Source organism: Tiliqua scincoides, chromosome 1, assembly GCF_035046505.1.
Source record: "Tiliqua scincoides isolate rTilSci1 chromosome 1, rTilSci1.hap2, whole genome shotgun sequence".
In the NCBI taxonomy this organism is placed as follows: Eukaryota; Metazoa; Chordata; class Lepidosauria; order Squamata; family Scincidae; genus Tiliqua; species Tiliqua scincoides.
In genome coordinates, this window is record NC_089821.1 from 64,545,359 (window position 1) to 64,568,811 (window position 23,453).

At 45.3% G+C, this 23,453-nt stretch overlaps 1 protein-coding gene and 1 pseudogene across 1 annotated transcript in view; one reads left to right on the forward strand and one right to left on the reverse strand.

Annotated features, from left to right (window-relative positions):
• SYT7 (synaptotagmin 7) overlaps positions 1-23,453 on the forward strand; it is a 271,832-nt gene that overhangs the window by 37,248 nt on the left and 211,131 nt on the right. The window lies entirely within an intron of this gene.
• On the reverse strand, positions 15,653-15,771 carry LOC136638442 (5S ribosomal RNA; annotated as a pseudogene).

Consider the following 23,453-nt stretch of genomic DNA (forward strand, 5'->3'; position numbering starts at 1 on the left):
AAATGAATTTATTAGAGATGGAACTTATATGAATGAATGAAGGTCTCGCAGTAGCTCAAGACCTATAAAAGGTCTTGCACAAAGCAAAGCCAGCCTCTCCTTCACTGGCACTACTGCATCACAGATGTGAAACAGCAAGTAGTGGAGGAAGCCCTCATCCCACAGCTCAGGTGAGAGGTTGAACAGTCGTCCTCATGCTGAGAGCAGTTGCGTTGGGCCAGCAGGGCTCCAGCAAGTCTCCAGAGGGCCAGAAGCTCATTGAAGACTGGGGGCTCCCTGAGGGCCTGATTGGGAGCCCCTGTGGGCCGCAAGTGGCCCCCGGGCCGGGGTTTGGGCACCCCTGGCTTAAGACATTGAATACTTATAATAGTGAATGTGAATCTTAGAGCTGGGATATTTTCCAAACAACACTGCATTGATTGGTATACCTGCGTGTTAAGTGTACTATACTCATGTGTGTGACAGAGAGAGTGAGAAAATAGGTGTTTGAATTTATTTTATGTAAACTTAGCCTGTGTATTTTAGCTTGACGTGTGTGTGTTTGACTGTGTTCACTGGTGAGAGGTATATTGCATACAGGGGTGTGGAGGCTTATTCTACACACATGTATGTATGCCCAAGATCAGGCCTTTCATATATAGTAATTCTTGGACACACACACACACACACACACACACACACACACACACACACACACACACACACACACAGAGGACTTTAATGTACAGACCACTGTAAGAGAACAATTTCATTATATACCAGAAAATAATAGGTTGGGTCAGTTCACACAAGGGTGTACAGACAAACTAGCCACATGATGTATTAGATATACCTGTGCAACAGTTTTGCATGTGCCAGTGCACACAGGGTGTGTCACTGTCTATTGTTGTGCTAGGTGTGTGTGTGCCATAGCTTGCAGTAAGCAAACCCCACCTGGCAGCAAATGCACCAGTGTTCTCTAGGAGCTGAAAACACCATACTCCAATTAGTGTGTTTTATTTTTGGGTATCTCAGTAAAGTCAACACCAAGCAACATGGAGCCTAGTGACTTCTATTTCCCAGCTGAGATTGCAGCCTTCCATGTATATGCGTGACTGAGGCAGAACTCAGTTCATAGCAGCTATGCACATTTAGGGCTCCAGTGATATGTGTGTGTGTGTGTGTGTGTTTGTGGGTATCAGGAAATTGGAGAAGGAGTAGTGGTGAGACAAACGGGATGCAGGAGGGGGGCAAGAGAGGGGTTTGTGGGTATCAGGAAATTGAAGAGGGAGCAGTGGTGAGACAAACGGGTAGATGAGCCTCGTCAGCCTGGAAAGGCAGCTCATCTAAGAGAAGGAAAGCTCTGATCTCAAACCTCCACTGTCTTGTGGCTACATCCAGTTGTGGAAAAGGCTTCAGGAGTCAACCTCGAGGCAAAATCAGGAGCCGGAGTCCCTGAGGCAGTTCATGGCTGAACACAGTCAAGTTCTGGCAACTCCTGCGACGCCGCTGGAACCAACCGTATTGGCTTCTGCCTTTCCATTGGATCATTCCAGCGACGTGGAGAGGGGGGATTTGCTGCATGGGTAACAGCCTATCCTCCATATCTACTTTACCCAGGCTTCGCGCACTGGAGAGGACACTCCAACTTCGCCATACGGCGTCGGCACAACACGGGAAGCAGCAGTTACCGGTTATAAGTCTTCACTCGATTGGCGTAGAGCGTGATGCCAGGGGCTGTTTCCGACGGTGGGAGAGATCATTGCATCTCATTGGGCAGCTACCGCCCACCTTAAGCTGGGCAGTCCCCAGCCAGTAAGGTGTTGCCTCGCCACGGTCCGTTAACCTCACGGGGTGCGTGGGGTTTAGGGTGAAAACTGACAAGCGGATCGACAACTCTGCACCATGCAATAGAAAACAGAAAACTCCTGCCCTAAAGCCGGGCACCTGGAACGTAAGGACAATGACACCTGGCTTCTCTGATGCCCTGCAAGAAATAGACAACGCACGCAAAACAGCTGTCATCGACATGGAGCTGAGCAGACTGCAGATGGACATCGTCGCCCTTCAAGAGACGAGGCTGCCAGATTCCAGATCTGTCAAGGAGAGAAATTTCTCATTTTTCTGGCAGGGAAAACCACCAAACGAAACCAGGGAACATGGTGTTGGCTTTGCGGTCAGAAATACCCTGCTGAAATCCATTATCCCACCTACTGTGGGAAGTGAAAGAATTTTGTCCCTGCAGCTCCAGTCATCAGCAGGACCTGTCACTCTCATCAGTGCTTATGCACCGACTCTGTCGTCTCCAGCAGAAGCCAAAGACAAATTCTATGATGACCTGGCCACCGCTATCAAGAAGATCCCCGTAAAAGAGCCATTGTTCATCCTCGGCGATTTCAATGCTAGAGTTGGTGCTGATAACAGTTCGTGGCCCACTTGCTTAGGTCAGTTCAGCATTGGGAAGATGAACGAGAATGGCCAACGCCTGCTAGAGTTTTGCTGTCCTCACGGTCTCTGTGTCAGCAACACTTTCTTCAACACGAAGCCCCAACATAGAGTCTCCTGGAGACACCCAAGATCAAAGCACTGGCACCAGCTCGACCTGATTCTCACCAGACGCTCCAGCCTTCCCAGCATCAAGATCACGCGCAGCTATCAGGGTGCTGGTTGCGACACCGACCATTCCCTGGTGTGCAGCAGAGTGAAACTGCAAACAAAGCGACTGTACCACACGAAAAAGGAAGGAAGACCTCGCATTGATACCAGCAAGACCTGGGATCAGAGAAAAGTGGAGGAATTTGCACGAGCGCTTGAGGAATCTCTTCCAGGCCCGGTCGATGCAAACGCATCCAACAGATGGGAACATTTCAAGAATGCCGTTTACAACAACGCCTTGTCCATATTTGGCAAGAAGACCAACAAGACGGCAGACTGGTTTGAAGCCCACTCTGAGGAGTTGACACCAGTCATTGAGGAAAAGAGGAGATCTCAAGCAGCATACAAGGCCTGTCCCAGTGAGCGCAACCTGCAGGTCCTCCGAGCTGCTCGCAGCAAAGTCCAGCAGACTGCCAGGAGATGTGCTAACGACTACTGGCTCCAGCTCTGTTCCGAGATACAGCTAGCAGCTGACACGGGCAACATCAAGGGGACGTATGATGGTATCAAGCAGGCCCTAGGTCCAACACAGAAGAAAATTGCCCCTCTGAAGTCTGCCACAGGCGAGGTCATCCAGGATCGGACGCAGCAGATGGAACGCTGGGTGCAGCACTACTCTGAGCTATACTCCAGAGAAAATGTAGTCACCGAAGAAGCGCTGAACAACATTGAGTGCCTGCCTGTGCTGGAGGAGCTTGACAGTGAACCAACCCTAGAAGAACTTTACGTGGCCCTGGACTCCCTTGCCTTTGGCAAGGCACCTGGAAAAGACAGCATCCCTGCTGAAGTCCTAAAGTGCTGCAAAGAGATCATTGTCACTGAGCTGCATGAAATCCTCTGTCTCTGCTGGAGAGAAGGTGGAGTACCTCAAGACATGAGGGATGCAAACATCATCACGCTGTACAAGAACAAAGGCGACAGGGGTGACTGCAATAACTACCATGGCATCTCTCTTCTTAGTGTTGTAGGAAAGTTGTTTGCCCGAGTTGCACTAAAGAGGCTCCAGGTACTTGCAGAGAGCGTTTATCCAGAATCACAGTGCGGATTCCGAGCCAACAGGTCCACCACTGATATGGTATTCTCCCTTAGACAACTGCAGGAGAAATGCAGGGAACAGCGACAGCCACTCTTTATAGCCTTCATAGATCTCACGAAGGCCTTCGACCTGGTCAGCAGGGATGGCCTCTTCAAGATTCTCCCCAAGATTGGATGTCCACCCAGGCTCCTCAGCATCATCAGATCCTTCCACAAGGACATGAAGGGCACTGTTGTCTTCGATGGCTCCACATCAGACCCCTTTGACATCCAAAGCGGCGTGAAGCAGGGCTGTGTTCTTGCACCAACCTTGTTTGGGATTTTCTTCGCTGTCCTGCTGAAGCATGCCTTTGGAACCGCAACAGAAGGCATCTATCTCCAGACCAGATCAGATGGAAAGCTCTTCAACCTCTCCAGACTGAGAGCAAAGTCCAAAGTCCAGCTGAAATGTCTGCGTGACTTCCTCTTTGCGGACGATGCAACTGTCACTACCCACTCTGCCAAAGATCTCCAGCAGCTCATGGATCGTTTTAGCAAGGCCTGCCAAGATTTTGGACTGACAATCAGCCTGAAGAAAACACAGGTCGTGGTTCAGGATGTGGACCCACCTCCCTGCATTACAATCTCTGCGCATGAACTGGAGGTTGTCCATGACTTTGTGTACCTTGGCTCAACAATCTCTGACACTCTTTCTCTCGATACCGAACTAAACAAACGCATCGGTAAAACAGCTACCACGTTTTCCAGTCTCACAAAGAGAGTCTGGTCCAACAAGAAGCTGACAGAACATACCAAGATCCAGGTCTACAGAGCTTGCGACCTGAGTACACTTCTGTACTGCAGCGAGTCATGGACTCTTCGCTCACAACAGGAGAGGAAACTGAACGCTTTCCACATGCGCTGCCTCCGACGCATTCTCGGCATCACCTGGCAGGACAAAGTTCCAAACAACACAGTCCTGGAACGTGCTGGAATCCCTAGCATGTATGCACTGCTGAAACAGAGACGCCTGCGTTGGCTTGGTCATGTCGTGAGAATGGATGATGGCCGGATCCCAAAGGATCTCCTCTATGGAGAACACGTGCAAGGAAAGCACCCTACAGGTAGACCACAGCTGCGATACAAGGGCATCTGCAAGAGGGATCCGAAGGCCTTAGGAGTGGACCTCAACAAGTGGGAAACCCTGGCCTCTGAGCGGCCCGCTTGGAGGCAGGCTGTGCAGCATGGCCTTTCCCAGTTTGAAGAGACACTTGGCCAACAGTAAGAGGCAAAGAGGCAAAGAAGGAAAGCCCATAGCCAGGGAGACAGACCAGGGTCAGACTGCACTTACTCCCGTTGTGGAAGGGATTGTCACTCCCGAATTGGCCTTTTCAGCCACACTAGACGATGTTCCAAAACCACCTTTCAGAGCGCGATACCATAGTCTCTTGAGACTGAAGGTTGCCAACAACATAAAATTATGCCTTAAGCAGTGCAGCAGGCACAATGTTCGCCCATGGCATTTTGCTTCCTGAAGCTGTGCATTAAATGGCACCCTCTCCCCCCCTTACCTTCTATTTAAGTCACCCTGCCAAGTCCTTCCTATCAAATTTCTCCTTCTTCCTTTTCTCTAAGGAAGGGAACAGGAAAAACAACATGTTACCATTTCACCTTCCTTCTTTTGTAAGCCATCCCTTGGGGTGGGAACTGGGTGTTCTACTGTGCTCTTATAAGAACTGACCCAGAATTAGCTGTCTGAAGCAGCCCATTTCACAGTCATGCCAGTTCTGAGTGGTAGGGAAGGGGGAACCTGACCATTGCTATGTTCCCTCGTCCCTCTCTCGCTAGCCATTCTTTTATCTTTGTCACATGTACTACTGCAGCTGCTGGTGAATAGATGTAGCTCGACAAAGCTTTCAGTGAAAGTCTGGAGAGCATGTGAATCATGCTTCTTTAATTGTTTGTGACCAGCATTTGCACTGGAGGAAAAGCTAGAAATATGGTTCAAGGCAGAACTAGAATGACCTCTAATGTTAGCAGGGTAGAAGGTGCAGACATTTCTGCTGAAGGTGTGCAATAGATGCAGAATTTGGCTGGCTCTTCAGATGTCTACTGATAAGACTATAGCGTCCTAGACCAGCAGAAGGATTATTTACACCAACAAAAGTCAGCATGAAATCCATTGATGGAACTGACTACAGTTGACTCAGTGGAAGCAGTGAATTAGGTGCCCAGGAAGCTAATAATGAAAAGTCCTGGATCAGTCCAGTCATGTTAGCTTCTATTTTAACTTATACTTGTGCTGCAGGTTCTCAGCCAGAGGATCATGAGCAGTGGTCAGATTTTCTGTCTCCTATCTGCAGAGTCATTTGCATCTAGAACTCTCCCCCTTTGAATGCAGTGTTCATCTGTTGCATGCGGTTTCCTAGCATGCATTCTGTCAGTAGCATCACTAGGATTCGCGTCACCCAGTGTGGGAGGCCCATGCATCACCCCATGCAGTGGGCGGGGCAACACCCCGGGTGGTGGGCATGGTGATGTACCATTGCCCCACCCTCACTTTTTTTTTTTGCTATACCTTTTGTCAGAACACAGATATTTCAATGTGGTTTGTTTCATTGCATTCTGCATGAAATTACATTGATTGATATATAACATGATGGTATTATTCCTCCAAATTCTGATTTTAGTGATTTTGAAAACTTGTAGACTCTCTCTCTCTCTCTCTCTCTCTCTCTCTCTCTCTCTCACACACACACACACACACACACACACACACACACACACCCTATCAACTTACTAACACCTTATTGCAGCAGTTCTCAAACTTTGAGCACTGGAACCTGTCTCAGGGTGGGGCAAGTCCCTTTCCCTTTAAGATGGATTAAGTTGGGTGTTACCCAGGTGTAGTGCATTAGTAATTTAAAGAATAAAACCTGGGCATGGGTGCCTGAAAACACACACAGCAGGAGGAAGGGAGCTGGGGGTTAACAGCTTTTATACTGGAAGAAATGCTGAGAGACCTGGAAGATGGTAATTTTAGCCTCTTTTTAGATATGATCTTTTCTTGTTTTTAAGCTACTGTAATTCATGTAAATATGTTATTGGAGCAATTGAAGCTCCTTAAAGCTATAATAAAAATCTTTTACATGAAAATTGAGTGCAATAATTAACCAAGGACATGTATGTTAATAGGACCTGGGGCTTGGAGTAAGCTAAATAAATAAACATTGCTCTTGGGGGTTTGTGGAGGATGGTGTAGGTGGAGGAGAGTTAAATCCTGGTTGATTTGGGAATCTCCCCTGGTCCTTCCCTACCCCAAGGGTGATGTTTGTGACAGGACCCACTTTTTAGAATGACAGTCTGCCAGGACCCATTGGAAGTGATGTCATGGCCAGAAGTGACATCATCAAACAAATTAAAATAAATAATTATAAATAATTAAATTAAAATAAAAGAAATAATTGAGGAGCCAGCCCTGTTCCACCAAATGAATTTTCTCTGTAGCCTGCCTGCAATAACACCCCCTCCCAAAAAAAAAAGAATCAGTGAGATTTCCAGCCCTCCCCAGTGCCCAGTTTAAAGTTCTATTATTTCAGGCATATCAAGATAAAGAACCACCTGCCTTTGCAAGTACAAAATAGAAAACATTCTCCTTACCAGTTCAAGCCTCTTTTTTGTCCTTTTTAGTGGGGGGGGGGGGGGAAGGCTGCCTTCTGGAGCATTTGTTGCACTCTAGCTCCATCGGATCGGGACCATTCTGGTGTCCTCACATTCCCCTTTGCCTGGCCTGACCACCAGCCAAGGCATGTCTGCCTACTCACGCCAGTAAATATGGCCACGCGGCTTCTTTTCAGGCTCAATAGACTTGCAGCTGGGAGGGAGGGACCTTCTCGGGTGTTTTTTTGGGCTGCATTCATTGGATCAGGACCATTCCAGTGTCATTGGATTCCTCTTAGCCTGCCCTTTCCAACAGACTATGGCAAGTACGCCTACTCACAAGTAAATGCACGATATGGCTTTCATTTTCCATACGGATCCATTCATTTTTACTTTCTGGTTTTTTGGCCATAACTTTTGAAGGAAAAGAGCTATTTCAATTCCGTTTTTTTGCATTGCATTCTGCTGGACATTCCACATCCAACGGTGTATGGCATGACAAGGTAGCTCCTAAAGCCGTGATTTTAGCACATCATCCCCCAGGGCGCATCACCCTCCTCTGCACCTCCCTAGCGATGCCACTGCATTTTGTTCAGCACTGTGGCATTCAGCACTTACTGCTTTTGGGAGATTCCAATCATCTTGGTGCTTAAGCACATTCTACAGCTTCAGGATCAGTGGTGTAATGAAAATATCTGCCATTACAAACTCTGAACATTCTATTTGTTTTGCAAACTTTAAAAAACCAGTGCTGCTATTGTGATATTTGGCATAATATACATCGTGAGATGTTCTTATATCAGTCATAGTTGTCCTGCCTGAGTACTATCTTATGGCTGTCATAACTTCAGATTATTGGCTGAAAGAACAAGGTAGATACTTTACCAAAGTTAGGCTGCTTCAAGCAGGTCTTTGTTTTCTCAGCCTTAGGGAGCAAACAGAAGCTGTTTCTCAAGAAAAGTCACACCCTTCATTTATAGGGTTAATTTCCTGGTTCAGATGTTACTAGCAATCTCACAGTCAAATGGGTTTGAAAACCAACTAAATAAAACATCTATTAGAACAAAGACTGACAGCCCAATTCTATCTAAAGCCAACCACTGATGCAGCCATGCCATTGGAGTGCACATTGCATCCTGTGGGGGGGGGGGGGCAGTCCTAGAGGTGATCTTCTCCAGGTAAGAGGACAAGGGAACATTTTTTCCCCCTTGCCTGAAGGGTAAACCTCTGGTGCTGTGATGTCTACTTAGAACTGCACTCCTAATTTTGCTGGCACAAGTCTAAGTGGACCTGGGAAGGGGATAGGATATTGGTAGAGCTGTCTTCCTTGCCCTGGTCTCTGTCCCGTTCCTCCCCCTCCCTGCTCTGTTCTGTCCATACCCTGCCCAGCACCCATGCCAACTTACTGGTTCCGGGTCTGTTCAGGAAGCCAGTGGTGTGTGTCCATTGCAGTCCAGCTTCATACAATGGCAGGTCATACTTTGCAACCACCATAAAGCATGCTGTGCTACCAGAACTGACAGTGCAGGGGGCCCATAAGAGTGACTTTTAGGTTGCAATTCTATCACTTTCCTGAACGTAAGCAACAATGAACACAGTGGGATTTGTGTAGAAAGTAAGGCTTCTGAGTGGCCAGAGTTGTCACCTAATGAAACGTTCATTTTCAGGTTTCAAGGCCATCACAGCTATTCCATAACTGTTTCTATAACACAGCTATTCCATGTTGTTTAGTTCCATTTTTCTTAAAGGCACCTGTTCTTTGTTGAATCTTAAAATGCTGGTGTTGCTACCAGAGTCCACGCATGGCTAGAGTCTCCTCTCTAGAGGTAATTGGGGGTGGGATTAGATTAGCAGCTAGTTGATTAGCAAAGCCTGACTAAAATACTCTTGTTCTTGTCCTGGCATTTAGATGGGAGTAGACTCTGCTGTAGGCGGGTTGCAGCTGGCCTTTGCAAGGTTCCTTTGAACTTTTGGCGGGGATATTTGCCCCTTTTTGTTTGTTTGTTAATCCAGTAGATAGTGATATTTTTGGTCTTAGCGGGTTTCCAAAGGTCAGTTTAATTGTATTTTTATCCTTTAATAATGCCCTATATAGTTTAGGGCACAACATTGGGTTACTATCTGGATTTGATGAATGTGGCCTTGAAACCCAAAAATGAATATTTTATAAGGTGACAGTGGGACTAACTTCAAAGTAAACATGCATAGGATTGCACTGTTAATCATATTTCTGTATTGATACAACCTGCTGGCTTTTTTGTGGTTTTGCTTAAGCCCTTACTTGGGTTGTAAATGGTGGAGCTATGCTGTAGACTATGAAAGAAGGCATTGTGCTTCTTTTGGACATTGAACTTGAACCAATAAATGGTTTCATGGTTGGAAACTCAGCTGTTCCTTATTTGATCTCTCTGATTACTAACTGAGCTGTCTTATTCTATGGGAAGTGAACATATTTTAAATACAGGGTGTCTCAAGAAAATGTACACACACTTTATTGTGTCAAATGTACAATGCTATAATTCACACATATACTGCATCTGGTATACACAGAAGCAGTACCTTGACCCAATTAATTAGTTAATAAGTTAGATTAGACCAAGTACTCAAAGTCCTCCACTGGCATCTATACACCACTGACATTGTTAACTAAGGGATCTGAAGACATCCACCAAAATGCATGCTGAGATGGTTCTACACATCTCTTCAGTTCCTTCCTGTAGATAGGACATTGCAGGTTTTCTACAATGAACTGAAGTATGTATGAATTACAGCTCATTAAAACGTGAAAAAATTAGGAAAAAATGTGCATACATTTTTTTTAGTCACTCTCTATATCCAGGTGGGACCTTGTTATCCACAGGAGTTCCATTCCTGGACCCTGTCCAATGGATACCAAAAACCATGGATAATCTGTGGTTTTCAGGCCCACTGGAGCTCCAAACATGACTGGAGCCTTGCTCATGTCTGGAGCCATTCTGAGCCTTAGAGAGACTGCTTATGCCTCTCTGAGGCTCAGAATGCCACCTGGAGCCATTTTTCAGTGACTTCTGGTTAACCAGAAGTCACTGAAAAAAGGCTTTGGAGTGCATTCTGAGCCTCCGAGAGGCTGTGCATGGTGGCATGCGTCCTCTCCAAGGCTCAGAAAACCTCTCAGATGTCACCTGAACAAGGTTCCAGTTACATCTGGGAGATCTTCAGTGGTGCAATCTGTGGGTTCAGAACCTGAAATCCACGGATGTCACATCTGTGGTTAAAGAGTTCCTTCCTGTATAAAGATTTGGCTGTATTGCTGGAGTTCTGTTGGTGAATTACTTATTAGTATGTTGAGTTGTGATTTTCTGTTGGTAAAACATTCATTTATTTTAGTTGTATTTACTATTTTGATAAGTTGAAAGTTCTGGGATTGCAATTTTTTCCAGATGAGTTTTGTTTTGGTGCTCAGTTTAGATAAGAATAGTGGATGTAACATTCTAACTTACTGACTCTGTCTAGGAACAGTGGCGGACCTCCCATTCACTCTATGGGGCAAATGCCCTGAGCACGGAGCCTCTCTGAGGCTCCCGATGGGGTCAGAAGCTGTGCTTCCAGTTTTCCAGAACCACGATTTAAAGCATTGGGGGAACCTTCAGAGGCTTCCCCAATGTGTCTTGGAGTTGTGCAAGGCACCGTGTGCTCCAGGTAAGGGGAGGGGGCAGATTTATGCTTGTGGGGACGGCAACATCCCTTGAGGGGGCGCCATCGCGGACTTTTGCTCCCGGGCATGGGGCTGGGGAGGTCTGCCACTGGCTAGAAGTAATTTTGTAATGGTTCTTATCATTTATTATAAGGAAACAGAAGAGGGTTGAAAATTTTGAATGACATGATAGCACAGTACCTTCCCATTTACAGCCAAGAATTTCAGACTACTTTCCTATTAAGATGGCTGTTATTGTAGTGTGCAGTGAACTCTATAATAGGAACTGGTAAAGGACTACTGGGTAATGAAAATAAAATTATTTCTCATTTAAGTATATAAGACAGGGGTGCCCAAGCTCCAGCCCTGGGGCCACTTGCGGCCCTCGAGGCCTCTCAATGTGGCCCTCAGGGAGCCCCCAGTCTCCAATGAGCCTCTGGCCAGAGATTTGTTGCAGCCCGCACTGACCCGACACAACTGCTCTCAGCGTGAAGGCAACTGTTTGACCTCTTTGCATGAGCTGTGGGATGAGGGCTTCCTCCACTGCTTACTGTTTCACGTCTGTGATGCAGTAGCGGCAGCAAAGGAAAGGCCAGCCTTGCTTTGTGCAAGGCCTTTTTTAGGCCTTGAGCTATTTCAAGACCTTCATTCACTCATATAAGTTCAACTTTAATATATTCATTTATGTAAACTTATGTAAATTTATTCAAACTTTAAATTTAAATTAATTCTTTTTTTCCCCGGCCCCCAACACCGTGTCAGAGAGATGATGTGGTCCTCCTACCAAAAACTTTGGACACCCCTGATATAAGAGGTTGAAATAGTCGGTTTGGTTAGTTGCACTCAGAATTCCTGTCATGGTATACAGTCATTGACTGAAAACTGATACTGGAAAATCATTTTCATTCCTTTCCCAGGTGAATTACAGTCTAATCCTGAGCTGGGCGGGGCTGTGGTGGTGCCAAAAATGGCTGCCGCTGCATCCTGTGCACTTTTGGCAACCACCAGCGGCTCCTCGGGAAAAGGGAACTTTTGTCCCCTTCCCCTGGGTAAAGAGAGCAACCCCGCAATGGGGCTACTTGATTCATCACCGACAAAATAGTTGACAATGAATCAAAAGCCTCTGTGTCGGGCAGTGAGCTGAACTTGGAGGCTTTGAATCCGGTGGAGTATTGCTTCACCGGTCCTGCCTTCCTCCCCCCGGCACGCCTTGCCATGCCCTCTCACCACCTCCCGCCACCCGGTAACACCTTCTCCCCACCCTCTCCCGCCCTCCGCCTGCCTCCCCCCTCCCCGGAACGCCGCCTCCCCCCATGCCCCCACTTACCTCTCCGCCACTTGGCGGTCCACGCAACCGCCAAGTGGTGGAGGCTGGGCGCCCGCCCAGCAATAACCCAGCACCGGCCAGCGCTGGGCTACCACTGGTGCTTACCCAGCACTAGGGACCGCAAACATGCCTTATGGCATGTTTGTGACAGTGCACTCTGGTGGTGAGCCAGCGTGCTGTGCTTAGGCTTGTGCTCTTAGTCAGCTGCTGGCCCAATTCTACCATGTGCCCAGTGGATATATTTAAAATAGTTGACCAAGTTGGTAACCTTCAGTCTCGAAAGACTATGGTGTCGCGCTCTGATTGGTGGTTCTGGAACAGTGTCTAGTGTGGCTGAAAAGGCCAGTTTGGGAGTGACAATCCCTTCCACACTGGGAGCAAGTGCAATACATACATACATACATAAGACCTTTATTGGCATAGATAATGGAAATACGAAACAACAACCAAACATTAAACATTCAGAACACACAATAAAATAAAGCACTCGTAATCATCCAATACCCCCTCCCCCCATTCACCATAATATAGCGGAAGACCCAGAATTCCGTCCTGCCAGAATCCCAGAAACAAAGTTGGCAACCTTGTCAAGAGAGTCAGTTTCCTCTATGGAAAGAAGAGTTTGTAATTTAAATGAATCCTCCCAGCCCTGCATTTTGTTCAGCAGTGGAGCCAGACAGATCTTACGAAGGGTATCATGGAGTGGGCAGTAAAAAAATATATGATGTAATGTCTCCACACAATTCCTGTCACAGGTACATCCTCTTTCTGAGTAGGGAATGCCACTAAACCTGCCCGCTAGCAGAGCTGATGGAAAGGCATTGCATCTCGCAAGGGAGAATGCTCTGCGAGCCTGTGGGCACTGCAGATGATAAAGGAAAGAAGCCGGCTTCCCAAAGCTGACTGGGATGTGCAGATGGAGAGGGGAGCAAATGGTGTTAGCTGCACAGAGTAACTCTTGACGCTCAATATCGAGCAATCTTTCCTTGATAGTCCTGTAGGCTTCGCTTAAACCAATCATACCCAGGCTTGCTGTGTCTAGTCCTATAGATGTAAGCTTGGTGAGTAAATCCGCAACCTCCACAGGCAGTACTGGATCAGCCAGAAGCTGGTACATTAGCCCATATGGGGCAGCACTGAAGAGGATTGCAAGCCAAAATTTTACTGATCTCAACCAAGCCAATGTTTTGAGTCTAATAAAACCCACTTCAAGACACATAGCAGAGTATGGAACACATCTGGGAAAACCCAAGATCCTCCGCAGGAAGGATGCCTGTATGCTCTCAGTTGAATGATTCAAGGCCTTATGCCAGATTGGACAGTCATAAAGAACTTGCGAAAGTACCTTAGCCTTGAATACCTCTAAAGCAGCCGGGACATATCTGTTACCTTGGCTAAAAAAAAACCGGGAAATTGCAAGGGATGAGATTTTTGATGCATTTAGGACTGCATTACGGTGAGAAACCCACGAATGCTTATAGTGGAAATTAATGCCTAAATATCTGAATGTCTTTACCTGTTCCATTTTGTTGCCCATAAATGACCATTTAAATGGTTTCCAATTGTTGGCAAACACCATGATTTTAGATTTAGAGTAGTTAATCTGTAACTTGTTGGATTTAAAATACTCTATAGATTGAGTAGACGTTTTAAGCCAATTCTTGTTCAAGAAATAAGAGCCGCATCATCCGCATACAGTAATAGAGGCACTGGATGGGACCCAAGTATTGGGCAGTGACTATCCACTGTCTTCAAGGCTGGGGCTAAATCATTCAGGAACAGGTTAAATAGCATGGGAGCCAAAATGCATCCCTGCTTAACCCCTTTGTTTATAGCAATGGGGTGTGTGAGGCTACCACTCCTGGTATATCTAACTTTACATGATGTGTTAGAATATAAGATCTTAATTAACTTCAATAGTCTTTTATCAATCCCCATGCTGGCTAATTTAGACCAAAGAAGATCTCTATCAATGGAATCAAACGCAGCTCTTAGATCAAGGAAAGCCACATAGAGTCTTGCCTTGGCTTTCTTAATCTGTTTATAAACTAGGTGAGATAAAATTAAACAGTTATACATCGTTGATTTGCCCCGACAAAATCCTGATTGCTCAGGACCTAGGATATCCTTAGAGTTGGTCCAGATAAAAAGCTTATTATTTAGGTATTTTGCATAAATTTTGTCTATTACAGAGAGCAAGCTGATAGGCCGGTAATTTGCAGGGAGATTAGGGTCACCCTTTTTAAAAACTGGGATGATTGTTGCCGAGACCCAATCTTTGGGAACTAAGCCAGTCCTATCGATCGTTGTGAAGAGGGGTGCAAGCAAGTGAGCCCACCACTCAGGGTCACATTTTAAAAGTTCAGGAGGTATTAGATCCGGTCCGGCAGCTTTCCCTGATTTCAATTGATCTATTATCTGTATGATTTCCATGGGCATCACAGGGGGCCAGGTAGGTAGATCAGATGAATTGAAGTCGGGTTGGGTATCTGGGGATTTAAGTGCAATACATTTACTAAGTAAATTAGTAGAGAAACATTTCCAAGAGTAAGTTAACATAAAAAATCAACTTACTACAAAGTAATGGCAGGAGAAATGCAGCTATTTCTAGAACACAGTAAGGCAGTGGTTCTCAAACTCTCTGGGAGAGTTTGAGAGCCACTAAGTTCTTGCGTGGGCAGGAGGGGGGAGGCAGGAGGGGTGGGGGAAGACAGCAGCGCGATCCCCAGGATTGCGCTGCTCAGGGGGGCTGCAGGGTGCGCTGCTCAGGGGGGCTCCTGAGGGTCCAGGGAGCCCGGCGCAACCTGCAACAGGGCTCCCCGCAGCAGTGAAAGTAGATGCGGAGCGATCGCGCCCCGCCTCGGAAGTGGAGTGCGATTGCTCCGCATCTACTTTCACTGCTGCGGGGAGCCCTGTTGCAGGTCGCGCCAGGCTCCCCGCACCCCCAGGAGGCTGCAGGTGCTTGGGTACACGTACCCAAGCCACTGCAGCCCCCCTGAGCGGCGCGATCCTGGGGATTGCGCTGCTGCCTCCTCCCTGCCTCCAGGCTGCCCCCACCCCTTAAGGGGGCAGGGGCCATGGCCCGCAGGCTGGGGTGTTGTGACACCCCAGTTTGAAAAGCCCTTCAGTAAGGGTATATCATGGTCAGAGAATCTCCATCCATCCCTAACCCTGGTTTTCCTTTACCATTTAGATATTCCCCTCCAACCTTACAACCTGATTTGCTTTCGCTGGTTGTTTCCGCTTCATAGCAGAATGGAGATTTGACTTAAACTACAGGAAAGCCAGATTCAGATATTTCTAATCTTGGTTGGCAACCTTCAGTCTCGAAAGACTATGGTACAAGCCTACAGCACCCAGTATTCCCAGGCGGTCTCCCATCCAAGTACTAACCAGGCCTGACCCTGCTTAGCTTCCAAGATCAGACGAGATTGGGCATGTGCAGGGTAATCTTACCATGACCCAAAACTGTAGCCTCAAAATGTATCATTTTTGAGCACAGACTCAGTTGAGAGATCTGTAGATTTTGGTAGCTCTTGGACACCACTGTTAATTGATCCAGAAGTGGTCTATTTAGCAGTCACAAGAAACAAGCCAGTCATTTGATTTTCCGAGATGCATTCAGAGTTATTTTCTCTGTTTTTTTTCTATCAGTGTTATTTAAAGAGACACCTGGCCTCTGCTGTCAACAGAGCAGTTGTCTTTGTTCTTCCCACTGACCAGATTTTCAGAATCAAGAGAGGACTATCCAAATATAACACTGGCAATATGGAAGCCATTTTTTTTTCCAACAAAGACTATTTATATACTGTCATCCATTGAATGTTTTCTTTTCATCACAGACTCTGTATTAAAGAGAGAAGAGTTATTGCCTACAATATCCACAAGACAGCCTGTATTCTTTTTCTTTAAGCTCTGTAAAAAATTGGCAGTCCTGTTGGGCAGGAAATAGATTTCAAAAAATTCTCATGAACTTGGTGAAGATGAAAGCAATCTACCTGGTCCCAGTTTCTCCATCATGCCAGCTGTAGCATCAATAACTGAAAAATACCTATTCTGTGTTTTTAATAATGGTACAATGTATTCCAGTGACTCTTCCACTGTAGAGTCAGGTCCATTGAATAACTTGGATCCAAACATGGCTTTCATGTCTTTGCAAATCTGAAAAGGATATTGGCTGATCTAGAAACTGAATAAACAAAATAGGCAAAGATGTTGTTAATGGAATTACGCTTGCCCCAAGTCCCCATTAATGAATCAGGGTATGTTTACTGTAAACTCTTTGTTTGAAGAGTTAGTAATTTATGTACATTTGACTGGTGGATCATAATTCCGAGATTAAGGCTGTTGAACTTGTGTCCTGGAATGTTTGGGAAGAGAGTGAAAAAGGCCAAGTTAGAGATTATTTGGTTTATACTGCACTTATCTTTCACAACATCTGGCATACCGAAAGTGATCATTTAAAATTAGCTGCTTTTTGTTGAAGTTGCTGGTAAAATTAGAACCAGAAGTCATCTTTTAAAATGTGACTCATCTTTAGAGATAAATTGTATTTGTCACTGATATCTGGGTAAATTATGCATTCAGGATTTCATCTATACATTAGTTTAGGGATCAACCTCTGTAAAGCATATTTTTGTACTTGAACTCATTTGTTTTAAAAATTTATTTGTATGTAAGTACATTTATGTTCTGCTTTGTAGTGTTCCTGAGCAATCTTGTTTTATTGCTTTATTGTTATAACCTTGTTATATCAGGATTGCTGATATATTTTGTTAGTATTTATTTTTGTTTCTATGGCCTGTGGCTAAGACAATTAACATATAAAGTACCATTATAGTGATGCCACAGCCCCAGCTCTAGGGCAGAGCTTATGTATTCTTGCTAAAAATGTGCTCTTAGGAAAGGGTTAAGTAAGTTCTCTTTGAAAACCATATGCTACTTGAGAGGGTTTTTTGACTAGCAGTTATTGGATAGAGGCAAACTGGAGCCAGTCAATTTGCAGAGCTGTCTAGCTCAAACCAAGAGTTTTCCTTGTGACCTCCATTTCAACTTTCCAGACACTATCTAATGCCTGCAGCTTTATCACCTTGGGCTGTGATCTTGTCATGTCTCATAAACTGAGCAGAGTTAAGCCAACTCAGTGCTTGGATGGGAGGTCTCCAGGGAACACTTCAAGGATCAGCACTGGTGCTTCAGGTTGTAGCATCCTTCTCCTGGCATACTTTGCCTCAACTGCTGCTTGGGGTGTTGTGATACCATCACAGAAGAGACTTAGGCATTTACAGAACTTGTCCCTTTGTGGTAGTTATGTAGTTCCCATGACTGACATTAACCCTGCCATCTCAGCCAAATACCCAGGTCATATGATGTAGCCCACAGAACTGCCTCAGAGATTGATCATTTCTTGGACCCGCTTAATAGGAGCTGCTTGAGCTGCTGTTTCTACAGTGCTCCACCTGGAGCTGGCTATGTTTTGTTGCTGGATCAATTGTGTTTGTAATGTTCTGGATTGCTTTGTTTTGGTGACTGATTCTGTTCTTAGTTCAACAACTGGCGAGATGGCAGAGCAAATGCATATCACCATTGTGTGTATTGCTTTCAGGAAATGAGTCTTGGGTATACTGGGGTCCAGTATAAGTATGCAAGGTATTTATTTGTTGTGAGCATGCACTGCTTTTATATCTGCTCTCTTCAACTCCTAATGAATTAGTGGTGAACACTGCATTTATATGGCAGTGCACAAGGGATCCATGCACAAGGGATTCTTTCCAGATCTGTATGGCGCAGGAAAGGACAGAAAGTCATTTCCTTCCAAACGTTTAATCTGCGATATGGAAGGAATTGCTCATTAGGTACAAGCCAGTGGAGGAGTTGTTATATAAATATTCTTAATAATACCACTTTTCAACAAAAAGTAGGTCACAAAGCAGTTTACATAGCTAAATAAATGGTTCCTTGTTCCCAAATGGTCACAATATTTTTAAAAAGATGCAAAAGAGACACCAGCAAATAACCACAGGAAGAAGATATTCTGGGGTGAAGAGGGACACTAAGTATAAGAGGGACACTACTTTAAAAGGTGCTCCTTTGGTTAGTTTCCAAAAATCTGGATTATCACAGGTCTAGCTAATGAACAAAGTCTTTATGCGAGCATCCATACAGCAAGGAAAGCAAGAAGTAGAAATAGATGTTCTTTTAATGCTATCAGTTCCTCAGAGCTCAAAGCACAATCTCAAGTATAAGAACATAAGAACAGCCCCACTGGATCAGGCCATAGGCCCATCTAGTCCAGCTTCCTGTATCTCACAGCGGCCCACCAAATGCCCCAGGGAGCACACCAGATAACAAGAGACCTGCATCCTGGTGCCCTCCCTTGCACTGGCATTCTGACATAGCCCATTTCTCAAACCAGGAGGTTCCACATACACATCATGGCTTGTAACCCGTAATGGATTTTTCTTCCAGAAATTTGTCCAATCCCCTTTTAAAGGCATCCAGGCCAGATGCCAGCACCACATCCTCTGGCAATGAGTTCTACAGACCAACTATATGCTGCGTAAAGACTTATTTTATCTGTCCTAACTCTCCCAACACTATTTTAGTGGATGTCCCCTGGTTCTGGTGTTATGTGAGAGGGTAAAGAGCATCTCTCTATCCACTCTATCCTTCCCATGCAAAAATATAGTCTTCAGCCAGAAGAATCTCCATTAGATTATTTTGTGTGCCTGTAGCAAGTTGTGTTGGTGGGGATTTTTTAATGTATTAAGCACACAGCCTGTAATGCAGGTCATTGTGATTCTCATTTTACAGTTCTGGAACTGAAATGAAAACATGCTGGCTTGTCTGAGGACCCAAAATTAGTTTGTGGCAGAGATGGGCTTGAAAGTAGTCTGGTCCCAATGATGTAGCCACTGGACCACTCCTACTGTGGCTAGGACACCAACATTTGGAAGGATCAAAGTCCCCACCAACTTACCTCTATATTTGGCATAGCCGTTTGTTTGTTTTCTTTAAGCTTGGCCTTGTGAAAGCACTGGCATCCAGTGTGAACAGAAAGGAAAGTGGAAAAAAGAGTTTCCTATGAGCCTGTGAGCAAAGTTCATCAGCATACTCAACAGATAGGAGACTATTCTTTATGTATCTGTTAGGATAGGAGGATGGGGTGAGCTCTTCTTTCATAAAGGGGGATATATTGAGTGAGGAGCATTAATGATGTAGCTGAGGAAGAGAAGAATGATCTTATTCTAGCTAAGGGACAATGCAGGGAAGCTTTCTGTATAGGAGGTGTCAGGAAAACAGTTGACCAGTTATGTTGGTGAGGTAAGAAATGCATATGAAATTTCCCATGGGTTGATAATAGGGAGTGGAGTAGAGTCATTAGAGTGCCTCAGTCCTGTGAGTATATATGGAAATTTGATTGGTGGGGAGAAGTATTAGATCCAGAATGAATAAGAGCACCAGTGTGCAGGATCACAGCCCAAGAAACTGTACCAATGAAAGAGGCACCAATGGTGATGGATAAAGCAAATCTGCATCTCTGGTGGGGCTGGGAGGGAACAGGAGTACGAGACTAGTGTGTCCAATTAAACAGTTAACTGTACTGTAGAAGCCACCTGCCCTCTGTATCCCAATGGAAGAGAAACACAAATGAGCTTGTTCTAATTATCCCTCTGGCAAATACACACCAGCCAAGAGAAAAGAGCACCTGTCATCTGTGGCCTCCTCCAGACTTCTTTCCACTAGGGAAGGAGGTGTAGAGGGGTTTGATTCTGTCATTTGTCTGTATGTGTAAAACTCCTGTTACTGTATGCTGTATTTGCAAACCCCTTCCTATGGTTGTAGGGTTGGGGAAAGCAGGTAAGTGTAGTGTAAAGTCATGCACATTGGGGCAAAAAATCAAAACTTCACATATAGGCTGATGGGTTCTGAGCTGTCTGTGACAGATCAGGAGAGAGATCTGGGGGTGGTGGTGGACAGGTCGATGAAAGTGTCGACCCAATGTGCGGCAGAAGTGAAGAAGGCCAATTCTATGCTTGGGATCATTAGAAAATGTATTGAGAACAAAACAGCTAATATTATAATGCCATTGTAAAAATCGATGGCAGGGCCACACCTGGAGTATTGTGTCCATATTGTGTCCAGTTCTGGTCACCACATCTCAAAAAGGACATAGTGGAAATGGAAAAGGTGCAAAAGAGAGCGACTAAGATGATTACAGGGCTGGGGCACCTTCCTTATGAGGAAAGGCTATGGCGTTTGGGCCTCTACAGCCTAGAAAAGAGACACCTGAGGGGGGAAATGATTGAGGCATACAAAATGATGCATGGGAAGGATAGAGTGGATAGAGAGATGCTCTTTACACTCTCACATAACACCAGAACCAGGGGACATCCACTAAAATAGAGTGTTGGGAGGGTTAGGACAGACAAAAGAAAATATTTCTTTATTCAGTGTGTGGTCAGTCTGTGGAACTCCTTGCCACAGGATGTGGTGATGGCATCTGACCTGGATGCCTTTAAAAGGGGATTGGACAAGTTTCTGGAGGAAAAACCCATTATGGGTTACAAGCCGTGATGTGTATGTGCAACCTCCTGATTTTAGAAATGGGCTATGTCAGAATGCCAGATGCAGGGGAGGGCACCAGGATGCAGGTCTCTTGTTATCTGGTGTGCTCCCTGGGGTATTTGGTGGGCCGTTTTGAGATTTAGGAAGCTGGACTAGATGGGCCTATGGCCTAATGCAGTGGGTTTGTTCTTATGTTAGGTAAGTGAAAGAAATGAAGAGAAATTTAACTGCCTTTGCAGCTAAGTTTCCTTGGATTACATGGATGTGTGGGTTCCCAGCTTTTTTCATTTTTCTGTTCTGGGTAGTGTCAAAGATGTAGTCCTTGAATTAATCACAGAAATTTTCCTTTAGTACTAAGCAGTCTTTACTGCCTTTTCTGGAAATTCAAAAATCTAGTGAAGGTATTTCTGCTTTCATCTCAATCACTGAACATGTCATCCAAGACCTGCTGCCATGCTTATCTTTTCTATCAGGTTTCGATATATACCAGATATTCAATGGTAAATATATTAGAAATAGGAAGATTAGCTGTTGGAATCTCCCCCAGACACTGCGAGGGACAGATAATAATATTAATAACATTAATAATGTTTCAAATGTTCATCTGTACAATCACCTAGGAAAGGGAGGCAAATATTATCCCCCTTGTTCTGCCAGATTCCCAGCCCAAGCCTCACTTAGGGAACTTATGCCCTCTCTAAGCTAATTAGCTCCCCTTTCGTTCCCCCAACAATGGTCCCAGTTCTCTACTGCAGTACTGCAGACTCCACCACCAGGGTCGCTTGCCTGTTTAAACTGCAGGGACCCAGTTCCTAAGGCAGCAGCCCTTCCAGGTATAGCAGCACACCTCAGCTCCCCGCAGCCTGTTTGAGTAGTCTGTTAGTCAGTGAGCCAGATAATCAATTAGCCAGAAGGTCAGTCCAGAAGGCAGAGCCGTAAGTCAACAGTCCAGTAGGTCAGATTCCAGGTAAGACAATCAAATCAGCCAGTTGCCAAGCCAAAGTCCAGCGTCAATAAGCCCAGTCAATCTCCACTCCTACAACCCACAAACCCTTCCTGCCTCAGGTGCTCCTTATATCCTTAGGTACCTCATTGCCTCTAGTGGCTGCAGCTGTGCAGCACACCCTTTGCTGAAAGCCCAGGCCTTAACTCTTAAAGGAGCCACTGCAGACACCACATTCTACCTCCTTGCCAGATCTTCCTCGATTCCAATACACCCCTACAGATGGTACAGGGGAGATAGAAGAAGTTGAGAGAACAGCAGCTTGCCTAACCCTAAGATCCCTGCAGTGAGTTTCTGGTTGAGAAGCGATTTGGACACTCACTTTCTTAGCTCATAGTGTTTCTTTTTCAAGACCCTTCAAAACATCATTTGCAACCCTGAGCCATGCCATCTTCCATAACTAGTAGTGGTATTTCTATAGCAATATTTTCATTGCATCATTTTGCTGCCATAACTCAATGTACGAAGTCCTTTTTGTGCCTCATTTTGCAAGAGGCTCAGTGCAAAAATTATTATTTAAAAATTTCAAACCCTGCTTGTCAGCAAAAAAGTTCATAAAGGGGTTTACGTAGCTAAATCAATAAATACAATCATATACAAATGGTACTGTATACCTTTCTTTCAAATAAAATAAAACAAATAATGGTTTGGGAGCGTAAATTATCGAAGAGATTAATGTGATGCTAGAATGTGGATTCCTGTAGTAATTTTACTAATAGCCCAGTCCTAGCCCCCACCACTGATACAGCTGTGCTTACAGGCATGCACGGCATCCAGTGGTGGTAGGGGGGAATCAGATGGCCATCCAGGGGATAAGTAAAACACTTTTTAAAAAATGGGTCTCCTTGGGGCCCTTACCAGCTATTTTGCTGGCATAAGTCCAAGGAGAGAAAGGGGGCATGATAAGCCAAAAAAATGGGGGATAGGATCCCAGCACAAGTTGCTCTTACTGAGAGCCACCCCCTCCAGCCTGAATTCAGACACGGATCTTTCTCAGCCCATCAAGAGATGCAGAGATTGAACTTGAGAACTTCTACATGTAAAGCAGATGCTCTGGCACTGTCTGACAGCTCCTCCCCTTCAAGAAAACTTGATAGTCTTGGCAAATACTGGAAATCCACCCGTATGCCTATACTGTATTTCCTGAACAGACATATTAGTAACAGAGATCATAAAGGGATTGCAAGTATTGCCTGCCAATTATTGCAATTTGCATTGAAATAATGCACTTTTGGAAAACAATGTATTCTACATGCTTCTTATATTAACTATAGTTTAAAAAATATTTTGTTGGTTCTAATACCCATCCTGAGAGGACTTATTTGAATCAGCTTCATAGTAGAAATCCGAACTTGTGTATCCCAGAGCCAGGCTATACACCAGTCTGTGGATGGCAGGTGGACTGTGAGACCCTGAGAAGTGGTCTGCAAGGTCTCAGGAAAAAAATTGCCTTTGATCTCTTCCAGTGTCCCTCCAAGCGAGTGCTACCACAAGGACCACCAGAGAGGGTGGAGAACAGAACACGCACAACCGGAGTTGGCAACAAAAGCAGCAACTCAAAAATCTCTGTAAAT